The following is a 13,894-nucleotide window of genomic DNA, read 5'->3' on the forward strand; positions in this document are numbered from 1 at the left end:
AGTAAAGGATACAGGATTGAAGAGAAGGAAAGCTTGGACTGTGATGCTGTCTCGCAAAAGATCTCAGCTGGTCTCACAGGGAGCTCTGAAGCTTTGATAACCCTTCAGAGTCATAAGTTTTAACAAGAACCACGACTTTCTATCTCTGTGTTGACTAGTCATTGTATACAAGCTCCTTAGAGTAGGAGATGAGATATTGGGTGAGGTAGGTGGGTAAGGAGGGGTCACAATGTCTACCATACCCTCGCAGTTGGTACATTATACCATAAAAACGACACTAGTAAACTGAAAAAGAAGTTCAGTGTCTCTCCATAGAAGCTGAATTTAATTAGGATCATGTTTTCCCATACTCTAGTGCACACCAAACACTAGGCATACTTCAAACTCTAAGTATATCAATAAAGGATAGATGCATATGTTATTTTCAAACTCAGGTAGAGTAATGTATCAATAAACTGTATAGCACAAATTACAGAAATTTGAAAGCAAATACTCTCAATTCTTAAAAACTTCCATGGCAGTGCCAAAGTAATCAACACTAGGGATGTTTTTCCTTTCCCAGTATTCATGAGAAGCAACTAAAATATATTTGAAAAGATCACTGGTCTGGGAGTGAGAATTCTAGTTTGTCTAGGGTGTCTTCTAATTATATGATGTAGGGCATGATCTGTATGTCAGTTTCTTACATGTGCATATGGGTGTGTGCATATGTCTATGTTATGACTTCCTCATAACATTGTGAAAATGGAAAAATTTTAATATGTAAAAGTGTTTTCATAAGCTACAAATTAGTATATGAACATAATATAATTTACTGATCTGTGGTAATTCAAAATTATTATACTTGAGTTATTACTATATATCTTTCTGACTTTAAATGGCATATGAAGTTTTATCCTTCACCATTTTTGTGAGATGATAAGATAGTAGATGAACATGCATACATACATAGCTCAGAGACTAAACCTCAGTAGGTACTCAGTAAATAGTCAATGAATGAATGAAACTCCCACATATCATAATGAGTATTAGTGATCAATCCACAGGCATTAAAACCTTACTATCTAAATAGAACCTACATGAGAATATACTAATCATATTGACTCCCAAAGACACTTGGCATTATAGAGATGTAATATCTTAGGGCTGTAAGGATACTCAACAATCATCCAATTTAGGTATTTTACAGGTGAGTAAATAAAGGTGCAGATATGGATAAAGACACGTTTGAAATCAGGTCCAGCTTTTTGCATCAGAATCCAAACCTCTCAGCAAGCAGGTAAGCCTTTTTTTTTTCTTTTGCATCCTTCTTTATGTCATTATTCTATTATTCTGGTTCTCTAAAGAAGTAAACCTTTTTTGAAACAAAATGTTTTCTTTCTTTTCATTACATTTTTATTTATTTATTTTTGAGAGAGAGAGAGAGAGCTCATGCGAGGAGCAGAGGGGAGAAACAGTGGGAGAAAGAGAATCCCAAGCAGACTCTGAGCTCTGTTAGCACACAGCCTAATGCAGGGCTCAATCTCATGAACCTTGAGGTCATGAGCTGAACCAAGATCAAGAGTTGGGCTTAACTAACTGAGCCACCCAAGCACCCCAGTAAAATGTTTTCTAGCATAATACATCATCTTAAATTGATTTTTCAATGAAAGCTCAAATTAAGCATATAATATTTGGAATATGGCAGAAGGAGAAAACTCAACAGTCATTTTAACATAAAAGAGTGAAGAAAACAAAAGTTTTAAAAACTAACATGACCTTTTTACAGCACTTAATTGAATTTCATGTTATTTCTACCTTCAGATACCATTCTGAGTTTCCAACCAGTACCCAAAAAACATTAATTCATTTTTCTCTTTTCTCCCCTAATTTTTCCAACCTTAGCTTTCTCATATGAAACATGAATTCAGTGTACCTCATATGAAATACAATTTATCTTTTTCTATTTCCAAATAAATGATTAACAAAAAAATATGTTTATGGTCCCATTTGAACCTATCAGAACACAATCACTACAATCAATTTTACATATCATAAATAAAAGTCTTCAAAATGCTACTAGACTTATATGATTTTTAAATACTTAAGCAATTTCTAAAAATTATTTTCCTAGTGATTATTTAGACAGAATGTCAAGAAACATTGGAGAAGATTTCATCAACAGATGAAAATAGTAATATATGGGCATGTCTTCCTAATGTAGTGATAAAGAAAAGAAAGTGAGAAACCAGAAAACTTGAAATATATGTTTGTCACAACAGCACAAACATTATAATGAAAGTATTTCCTGTGGCTTTTGAAAGCCAACACAAACGGCAAAGTATTGCAAATGAGAGAAAAGATGATTTTATGGAAGTTCTTTTGTCAAAGAAAAATTAAGTTGATAAGGATCTTAAAATAATAAGATGGGAAAACATGTAGAGATAGTTCTTCCCCATCAAAATTTTTTATTTAAAAAATTTTTAAGTTTATTTATCTTTGAGAGAGAGAGAGAAAGAGTGAGCACGCAAGCGGGTAGGGGCTGGCCAAAGTCAGACACTTAATCGACTGAGCCACCCAGGTGACACCCCCAAAAATTTCTGCCAGCATTTCAAATGGTAAATATATTATTTTACTTTAGACACAAAAAATGGAATTCATTAGAATTATCCACATAATCACATCACACATCTGTCCAAAAACATATATGTTTTGGCTTCTGTTCTAGAATTTTAGGGATCATTAACTTAATGTGCTTAAGTATAAGTCTTAAAAAGGAATTGGTTATTTCCTGCGCTCACATTAGAGGTTGTAGAGTGATTTCTTTCTTTTTTTATTCATAAAGTAATAGAAACCCTATTTCCTATGTAATATGGATACTGTTTGACATTGATAAGTAATATATTCAGCATTAATAAGGTATTTGTGCAAGTAGAATAGGTTCATATGAATAGTCTGATTAAAATGGAGAAATTTTGCTTCTAAATGCTATTAGGAGAGCAGATCAATATTTTGGTCAGAGTGACTTTTAATTTATATTCAAAGAGATTTGGTGTTCTTACTTTTTAATAAGTTGCCTTTGTAACATAGAGACCACTTCTTTGAACCAAAGAAAGTGGAAAAAGATAGTTTATGATCATGATGTTCTATTCAGGCATTCTGAGAGGAGATTTGAAAATTTCCACCTGTGCCAGGCTACTTAAAAAAACCCACCATCCTTTATGTCCCCACACCTAATTATTAAGTGTCGATCGAACCTGACAGTAGCACAACAAAACCACACAATTATACAGAAGGATATGCTTTCACATGTCATTCTAAATTTACAAAATTGCATAGTTTTACAGTCCTCTTATGAAAATGTCAAAAAGTGCCAACCATATTCTTTTCTGTGAATGGTGGACACAACAAATTCATACTGTTAGAGCCTTCACCTTTTATTCTTACTATGATAAAAATCCTGGAATGTAATTCCTGCCTTTTTATTTCATGAAGTAAGAATTTTTATTTCATATCTATTAGAATTCCCTTACCCCTAGGAAAAAAAGACAAAAGTTTTGATTCGGTGATAACAATGTTGTTTAATTATGAAAATAATTTATTCTCATAATATTTACATTTCTGTTTGTTTGTTTATTTATTTATTTATTAAGGAGAGAGAGAGAGCACAAGCTGGGGAGGGGAAAAGAAGAGAGATAAAATCCCAAACAGGCTTTGTGCCACCACTGCAGAGCCCGATACGGGGCTCGAACTCATGAACCATGAAATCATGACCTGAGCCGAGATCAAGAGTAAGCCACTTAACCGACTGCGCACCCAGGCACCCCTAAAATATTTAAACAATACAGGAGAAATAATGTAAAAAAATAATATAGGAGAAGTTACAATAATATAGGAAATGATAGGAGAAAGATTAAAGTCTACTCCATTTCTAAGCTGATGCAGCCAAATTCCTATCTTCAAAAGTCATTTGGGGGGCACCTGGGTGGCTCAGTTGGTTGAGCATCCTACTCGATCTGGGCTCAGGTCATGATCTCATGGTTAGTGAGTTCAAGCCCCACTTCGAGTTCTGTGCTGATGGCACAGAAGCTACTTGAGATTCTGTCTGTCCTCTCTGCCCCTCACCTGCCTGTGCTGCTTGTGCTCTCAACATAAATCAATACACTTTATAAAAAAAAAAAAGAAAAGTCATTTGGATAGTCCAATTAAAATGGAGAAATAAATTAATTTTTTGACTGATACTTTCAGATATACTCATATGAATTTATATTTAGATATTTATGGATATGTTTATTTGTAATTATTATATATTATAACTTGTTATGTAATATAGTTGTCACATAATTGTAACTATTTATATTATTGCCTGTCTCTGTGAATGCATCTATAAGATAGATTATTAGGGAATAGGATAAATTCATAAGCAAATCTCTATATTGAAGCATGTATTTAAAACTTAAATTATTGAATATGAAATTATATCAGCTAAATGTAACATATTTCAATATATAGTCCAGGTTTAATCCATTTTAAGAGTTTAAAATTAATCAACAATGACCACAAGATAAATGATCATTTGTGAAAACAAATAAAAACAAAACTTAAACAGAACAAATGCTTTGGGAAAAGTAGTTGATGCCTACCATTAGAATTGAATTTTGCAAAGCATAACCCAGGGACAATAGCAATCACTAGTGTTTAAGATTTAAAATGAAAATAAAGCTATAACTTGAATTATATTAGGTTAAAAAGTTACAGGCATACCTGGTTTTATTGCACTTCATTGCACTTTACAGATATTCTGTTTTTTTTTGTTTTTTTTTTATTATTTTTTTTTAAAGTAAACATGTAATTTTTATTTTTATTTTTTTTTCTTTTTTATTTTTTTTTCTTTTTTTTTTTTTATTATATGAAATTTATTGTCCAAATTGGTTTCCATAAAACACCCAGTGCTCATCCCAAAAGGTGCCCTCCTCAATACCCACCACCCACCCTCTCCTCCCTCCCACCCCCCATCAACCCTCAGTTTGTTCTCAGTTTTTAACAGTCTCTTATGCTTTGGCTCTCTCCCACTCTAACCTCTTTTTTTTTTTTTTTTTTTTTTCTTTTTTCCTCCCCCTCCCCCATGGGTTCCTGTTAAGTTTCTCAGGATCCACATAAGAGTGAAACCATATGGTATCTGTCTTTCTCTGTAAGGCTTATTTCACCTAGCATCACACTCTCCAGTTCCATCCACGTTGCTACAAAAGGCCATATTTCATTTTTTCTCATTGCCACGTAGTATTCCATTGTGTATGTAAACCACAATTTCTTTATCCATTCATCAGTTGATGGACATTTAGGCTCTTTCCATAATTTGGCTATTGTTGAGAGTGCTGCTATGAACATTGGGGTACAAGTGCCCCTATGCATCAGTACTCCTGTATCCCTTGGATAAATTCCTAGCAGTGCTATTGCTGGGTCATAGGGTAGGTCTATTTTTAATTTTCTGAGGAACCTCCACACTGCTTTCCAGAGCGGCTGCACCAATTTGCATTCCCACCAACAGTGCAAGAGGGTTCCCGTTTCTCCACATCCTCGCCAGCATCTATAGTCTCCTGATTTGTTCATTTTGGCCACTCTGACTGGCGTGAGGTGATACCTGAGTGTGGTTTTGATTTGTATTTCCCTGATAAGGAGCGACGCTGAACATCTTTTCATGTGCCTGTTGGCCATCCGGATGTCTTCCTTAGAGAAGTGTCTATTCATGTTTTCTGCCCATTTCTTCACTGGGTTATTTGTTTTTCGGGTGTGGAGTTTGGTGAGCTGTTTATAGATTCTGGATACTAGCCCTTTGTCTGATATGTCATTTGCAAATATCTTTTCCCATTCCGTTGGTTGCCTTTTAGTTTTGTTGGTTGTTTCCTTTGCTGTGCAGAAGCTTTTTATCTTCATAAGGTCCCAGTAATTCACTTTTGCTTTTAATTCCCTTGCCTTTGGGGATGTGTCGAGTAAGAGATTGCTACAGCTGAGGTCAGAGAGGTCTATTCCTGCTTTCTCCTCTAGGGTTTTGATGGTTTCCTGTCTCACATTCAGGTCCTTTATCCATTTTGAGTTTATTTTTGTGAATGGTGTGAGAAAGTGGTCTAGTTTCAACCTTCTGCATGTTGCTGTCCAGTTCTCCCAGCACCATTTGTTAAAGAGGCTGTCTTTTTTCCATTGGATGTTCTTTCCTGCTTTGTCAAAGATGAGTTGACCATATGTTTGTGGGTCTAGTTCTGGGGTTTCTATTCTATTCCATTGATCTATGTGTCTGTTTTTGTGCCAATACCATGCTGTCTTGATAATGACAGCTTTGTAGTAGAGGCTAAAGTCTGGGATTGTGATGCCTCCTGCTTTGGTCTTCTTCTTCAAAATTCCTTTGGCTATTCGGGGCCTTTTGTGGTTCCATATGAATTTTAGGATGGCTTGTTCTAGTTTCGAGAAGAATGCTGGTGCAATTTTGATTGGGATTGCGTTGAATGTGTAGATAGCTTTGGGTAGTATTGACATTTTGACAATATTTATTTTTCCAATCCATGAGCAGGGAATGTCTTTCCATTTCTTTAAATCTTCTTCAATTTCCTTCGTAAGCTTTCTATAGTTTTCAGCATACAAATCCTTTACATCTTTGGTTAGATTTATTCCTAGGTATTTTATGCTTCTTGGTGCAATTGTGAATGGGATCAGTTTCTTTATTTGTCTTTCTGTTGCTTCATTGTTAGTGTATAAGAATGCAACTGATTTCTGTACATTGATTTTGTATCCTGCGACTTTGCTGAATTCATGTATCAGTTCTAGCAGACTTTTGGTGGAGTCTATCGGATTTTCCATGTATAATATCATGTCATCTGCAAAAAGCGAAAGCTTGACTTCATCTTTGCCAATTTTGATGCCTTTGATTTCCTTTTGTTGTCTGATTGCTGATGCTAGCACTTCCAGCACTATGTTAAACAACAGCACTATGTTAAACAACAGCGGTGAGAGTGGGCATCCCTGTCGTGTTCCTGATCTCAGGGAAAAAGCTCTCAGTTTTTCCCCGTTGAGGATGATGTTAGCTGTGGGCTTTTCATAAATGGCTTTTATGATCTTTAAGTATGTTCCTTCTATCCCGACTTTCTCAAGGGTTTTTATTAAGAAAGGGTGCTGGATTTTGTCAAAGGCCTTTTCTGCATCAATTGACAGGATCATATGGTTCTTCTCTTTTTTTTTGTTAATGTGATGTATCACGTTGATTGATTTGCGAATGTTGAACCAGCCCTGCATCCCAGGAATGAATCCCACTTGATCATGGTGAATAATTCTTTTTATATGCCGTTGAATTCGATTTGCTAGTATCTTATTGAGAATTTTTGCATCCATATTCATCAGGGATATTGGCCTGTAGTTCTCTTTTTTTACTGGGTCTCTGTCTGGTTTAGGAATCAAAGTAATACTGGCTTCATAGAATGAGTCTGGAAGTTTTCCTTCCCTTTCTATTTCTTGGAATAGCTTGAGAAGGATAGGTATTATCTCTGCTTTAAACGTCTGGTAGAACTCCCCTGGGAAGCCATCTGGTCCTGGACTCTTATTTGTTGGGAGATTTTTGATAACCGATTCAATTTCTTCGCTGGTTATGGGTCTGTTCAAGCTTTCTATTTCCTCCTGATTGAGTTTTGGAAGAGTGTGGGTGTTCAGGAATTTGTCCAATTCTTCCAGGTTGTCCAATTTGTTGGCATATAATTTTTCATAGTATTCCCTGATAATTGTTTGTATCTCTGAGGGATTGGTTGTAATAATTCCATTTTCATTCATGATTTTATCTATTTGGGTCATCTCTCTTTTCTTTTTGAGAAGCCTGGCTAGAGGTTTGTCAATTTTGTTTATTTTTTCAAAAAACCAACTCTTGGTTTCGTTGATCTGCTCTACAGTTTTTTTAGACTCTATATTGTTTATTTCTGCTCTGATCTTTATTATTTCTCTTCTTCTGCTGGGTTTGGGGTGTCTTTGCTGTTCTGCTTCTATTTCCTTTAGGTGTGCTGTTAGATTTTGTATTTGGGATTTTTCTTGTTTCTTGAGATAGGCCTGGATTGCAATGTATTTTCCTCTCAGGACTGCCTTCGCTGCATCCCAAAGCGTTTGGATTGTTGTATTTTCATTTTCGTTTGTTTCCATATATTTTTTAATTTCTTCTCTAATTGCCTGGTTGACCCACTCATTCGTTAGTAGGGTGCTCTTTAACCTCCATGCTTTTGGAGGTTTTCCAGACTTTTTTCTGTGGTTGATTTCAAGCTTCATAGCATTGTGGTCTGAAAGTATGCATGGTATAATTTCAATTCTGGTAAACTTATGGAGGGCTGTTTTGTGACCCAGTATATGATCTATCTTGGAGAATGTTCCATGTGCACTCGAGAAGAAAGTATATTCTGTTGCTTTGGGATGCAGAGTTCTAAATATATCTGTCAAGTCCATCTGATCCAATGTCTCATTCAGGGCCCTTGTTTCTTTATTGACCGTGTGTCTAGATGATCTATCCATTTCTGTAAGTGGGGTGTTAAAGTCCCCTGCAATTACCACATTCTTATCAATAAGGTTGCTTATGTTTATGAGTAGTTGTTTTATATATTTGGGGGCTCCGGTATTCGGCGCATAGACATTTATAATTGTTAGCTCTTCCTGATGGATAGACCCTGTAACTATTATATAATGTCCTTCTTCATCTCTTGTTACAGCCTTTAATTTAAAGTCTAGTTTGTCTGATATAAGTATGGCTACTCCAGCTTTCTTTTGGCTTCCAGTAGCATGATAAATAGTTCTCCATCCCCTCACTCTCAATCTAAAGGTGTCCTCAGGTCTAAAATGAGTCTCTTGTAGACAGCAAATAGATGGGTCTTGTTTTTTTATCCATTCTGATACCCTATGTCTTTTGGTTGGCGCATTTAATCCATTTACATTCAGTGTTATTATAGAAAGATATGGGTTTAGAGTCATTGTGATATCTGTATGTTTTATGCTTGTAGTGATGTCTCTGGTATTTTGTCTCACAGGGTCCCCCTTAGGATCTCTTGTAGGGCTGGTTTAGTGGTGACAAATTCCTTCAGTTTTTGTTTGTTTGGGAAGACCTTTATCTCTCCTTCTATTCTAAATGACAGACTTGCTGGATAAAGGATTCTCGGCTGCATATTTTTTCTGTCTAGCACCCTGAAAATCTCGTGCCAATTCTTTCTGGCCTGCCAAGTTTCAAAAGAGAGATCAGTCACGAGTCTTATAGGTCTCCCTTTATATGTGAGGGCACGTTTACCCCTTGCTGCTTTCAGAATTTTCTCTTTATCCTTGTATTTTGCCAGTTTCACTATGATATGTCGTGCAGAAGATCGATTCAAGTTCCGTCTGAAGGGAGTTCTCTGTGCCTCTTGGATTTCAATGCCTTTTTCCTTCCCCAGTTCAGGGAAGTTCTCAGCTATTATTTCTTCAAGTACCCCTTCAGCACCTTTCCCTCTCTCTTCCTCCTCTGGGATACCAATTATGCGTATATTATTTCTTTTTAGTGTATCACTTAGTTCTCTAATTTTCCCCTCATACTCCTGGATTTTTTTATCTCTCTTTCTCTCAGCTTCCTCTTTTTCCATAACTTTATCTTCTAGTTCACCTATTCTCTCCTCTGCCTCTTCAGTCCGAGCTGTGGTGGTTTCCATTTTGTTTTGCATTTCATTTAAAGCGTTTTTCAGCTCCTCATGACTGTTCCTTAGTCCCTTGATCTCTGTAGCAAGGGATTCTCTGCTGTCCTGTATACTGTTTTCAAGCCCGGCGATTAATTTTATGACTATTATTCTAAATTCACTTTCTGTTATATTATTTAAATCCTTTTTGATCAGCTCATTAGCTGTTGTTATTTCCTGGAGATTCTTCTGAGGGGAATTCTTCCGCTTGGTCATTTTGGATAGTCCCTGGAGTGGTGAGGACCTGCAGGGCACTTCCCCTGTGTTGTGGTGTATAACTGGAGTTGGTGGGCGGGGCCGCAGTCCGGCCTGATGTCTGCCCCCAGCCCACCGCTGGGGCCACAGTCAGACTGGTGTGTGCCTTCTCTTCCCCTCTCCTAGGGGCGGGATTCCCTGTGGGGTGGCGTGGCCCATCTGGGCTACTTGCACACTGCCAGGCTTGTGATGCTGGGGATCTGGCGTATTAGCTGGGGTGGGTAGGCAAGGTGCACGGGGGCAGGAGGGGCAGGCTTAGCTCGCTTCTCCTTAGGTGATCCACTTCAGGAGGGGCCCTGTGGCAGCGGGAGGGAGTCAGATCCGCTGCCGGAGGTTTGGCTCCGCAGAAGCACAGAGTTGGGTGTTTGCGCGGAGCGAGCAAGTTCCCTGGCAGGAACTGGTTCCCTTTGGGATTTTGGCTGGGGGATGGGCGGGGGAGATGGCGCTGGCGAGCGCCTTTGTTCGCCACCAAGCTGAGCTCTGTCGTCCGGGGGCTCAGCAGCTCTCCCTCCCTTTGTCCTCCAGCCTTCCCGCTTTCCGAGCAGAGCTGTTAACTTATGACCTCCCAGACGCTAAGTCGCGCTTGCTGTCCGAACACAGTCCGTCAGGCCCCTCCGCTTTTGCCCGCCAGACTCGGGGGCTCTGCTTGGCCGGCGAGCCGCCCCTCCGCCCCGGCTCCCTCCCGCCAGTCCGTGGAGCATGCACCGCCTCGCCGCCCTTCCTACCCTCTTCCGTGGGCCTCTCGTCTGCGCTTGGCTCCGGCGACTCCGTTCTGCTAATCCTCTGTCGGTTTTCTGGGTTATTTAGGCAGGTGTAGGTGGAATCTAATTGATCAGCAGGACGCGCGGTGAGCCCAGCGTCCTCCTACGCCGCCATCTTCCCTCCCCTCAGATATTCTGTTTTTTGAAGGTTTATGGCAACACCGCATCGAGCAAGTCTATCCCCACCATTTCTCCAAGAACATCTTCTCAGTGATGTCTCTGTGTGGCATTTTGGTAATTTTCACAATATTTTAAACGTTTGCATTATTATTATATTTTTGTGATGATCTGTGATCAGTGACTATGACTCACTGAAAGCTCAGATGATGGTTAGCATTTTTTTTTTTAAATTTTTTTTTTCAACGTTTATTTATTTTTGGAACAGAGAGAGACAGAGCATGAACGGGGGAGGGGCAGACAGAGAGGGAGACACAGAATCAGAAACAGGCTCCAGGCTCTGAGCCATCATCCCAGAGCCTGACGCGGGGCTCGAACTCACGGACCGCCAGATCGTGACCTGGCTGAAGTCGGACGCTTAACCGACTGCGCCACCCAGGCGCCCCTAGCATTTTTTAACAATAAAGTATTTTTAAATTATGTACATATTTTTTTAGATGTAATGCCATTACACACTTAATTGACTATAGTAGAGTGAACATAACTTTTATATGCACTGGGAAACCAAAAATTCATCTGCCTTATTGCAATATTTGCTTTATTTTGGTGGTCTGGAACCAAACATGGAATATCTCCAAGGCATGCTTGTATTAGGAAAATGTTAATAATGGATATGGTTATTTCTTCAATTTGCAGCATCATAAAAGTAACCAAAATTATTTAATGTCAAATGAGATAACCTATATCATCAATGCAGACATAAGTAATTAGTCAAACATTTGAATGGTTTCCTGGTTAAAGCCATTAAAATCATATAATTCCCTGAAAATGTTAAATGACTATGGAACAAAGTGGTATATATATCCTAATTCCCAACTGTTTTGTTCCTACATGTTCAGTACATTTTATTTCTTCCTCTGCTTTTTACTGGGAGGGGGGGAGACACAGATGCTTGAAAATTTATCCTCACTGTAATTATTGTTCTATTTGGATAGAGAAATTAAAAATAGTCTTTTAGAATGGACAAAGGAACATCATTCCTCACAGGTTAAACTGACTTTCCAAAGTTAAGCTGCTAGTTACAGCTAAAGCTGAGACAGAAATAGGTTTCCTGAGTCCAGTACTTTGTCTATTATACCCAGTATTATAATGCTAGTCAACTGGAAAGAAGTATTCACACTAATTAAGCCCACTTTACAACTTTAGATTGTATTCCATTATAATAAAGTATGCCTTACTTCATCACAAAAGAAAAGTCTTTTCAATTAGAAGAATGTAACATATAGAGTAAACAGTACTAGGCTCGTCACTGTATAGTAGTCTGAGTTTTTATAACCAGGGTCAACAGACTTATTAGATCTCTAATTTCTAGCAAGCAATTTGATAAATGAGAAAATATCCCAAATTGGGAAACTTTGGGCATTTGGTAGATGCAGGAAGTGCAAGTGTGTTCAACTCTTCTGAAAATGAAAAATATATATAATACATAATCCTCTAGTACTTTTTTCAACATTTTATTCTCAAACTATGTATTTTTAAAATATATTAATTGAGGCTTTCTTATTAACCTTCTTTGAGAATGTGGGTTTCATGTCAAAATGTCCTTTCATTAATCAAGTTTTAAATTTAATGTATGTTATTTTGTATATAGTATTTATTACACAGGCACATAATGAGGGAAGAAATGTTTACAGCGTTCTCTCTCTGTATCTCTTTCTCTTTCTGTCTCTCTTACATACACACACATTCGGCAAGCTTCTAACTTAATGACAGTAGTTATCCTAGAGATCACAATCGGCTTAGACTACCAGAATCTGCCTGGTGCCAAATAAAGCTATAGCAATAATACCTAAAATATTATTCATAAAAAAAGATTACCATCTCTTTAATAAAACAGCTTTTCCAGGACTTCTATCATCAATGCCCGAATGATACAGTGCCCTTGCTTTTTATTATGACACATATCTGCACTGCCTTCCAAAAAAATCACTCATCACTTCACCAAGATTAAATTTAATGTACACACTATGTAGATCATCGTATTAAGAATAATACATTGATCAAAATTTGGGTTTGATTCAGTAGCTCATATTGTGCCAAGTTCTATAGTTTATATAGAGAAATATAGTCCTGCATTTCTAGGAGCTTCCAAAGTATCTGGGGATTAATGATCAACAACAAAAAAGTCAAACGACAACAACACAGGATGCATGACAAATGAACAGAAAGGCAATAAAGTACTGTGGATTTTTAAGGCAGAAGAGTAGTCATTAATTCATAGAAGAAATTTATTTAGACCCATCCCTTGAAGATAAATGAGATTTAGACTTGCAGAGGAAAAAGAAAACTCCAATTTAGGTGTGGGTATTTGTGTGAGTATCAAAAAGGAGGTGGACTTATGTATGGCACATTGCAGGGGATTGGCTGAAGAAGAGAGTGCAGAGGTGCCTAGGTAGCTCAGCTGGTTAAGTGTCTGGCTCTCGACTTTGGCTCAGGTCATGAGTTCAAGCCCTGCATTCGGCTCTGTGCTAACAGTGTGGAGCCTGCCTGGGATTCTCTATCTCTCCTTCTCTCTCTTCCCCTCCCCTACTCATGCTCGCTTTCTCTCTCAAATAAACTTAAAAAAAAAAAAAAGAAGAAGAGGGTACATATCCATCTTGTCAGGATAGATTTTGAGAAAGTCTATAGGATATATTCATTGAAAACTAGTTGGAGTCTAGGTTATTCTAGACCATAGGGATGTGCTGGTCGAAAGAGACTTACAATACAGGTCTAAGACAAAAGCATTTTATCCTATAAGAAGAGGGAAGTTCTTGAAAAACGTTTTCTCTGAGATGGCAATGTTTTATAAAGATTAATCTAGGGGCGCCTGGGTGGGTCAGTCGGTTCAGCGTCCGACTTTGGCTCAGGTCATGATCTTGCAGTCTGAGTTCCAGCCCCGCGTCAGGCTCTGTGCTGACAGCTAGGAGCCTGGAGCCTGTTTCAGATTCTGTGTCTCCCTCTCTCTCTGCTCCTGCCCTGCTCCCACTCTGTCTCTCTCTCTCAAAAATAAATAAACATTAAAAA

This window comes from Leopardus geoffroyi, chromosome C2, assembly GCF_018350155.1.
Source record: "Leopardus geoffroyi isolate Oge1 chromosome C2, O.geoffroyi_Oge1_pat1.0, whole genome shotgun sequence".
NCBI classification, from domain to species: domain Eukaryota; kingdom Metazoa; phylum Chordata; class Mammalia; order Carnivora; family Felidae; genus Leopardus; species Leopardus geoffroyi.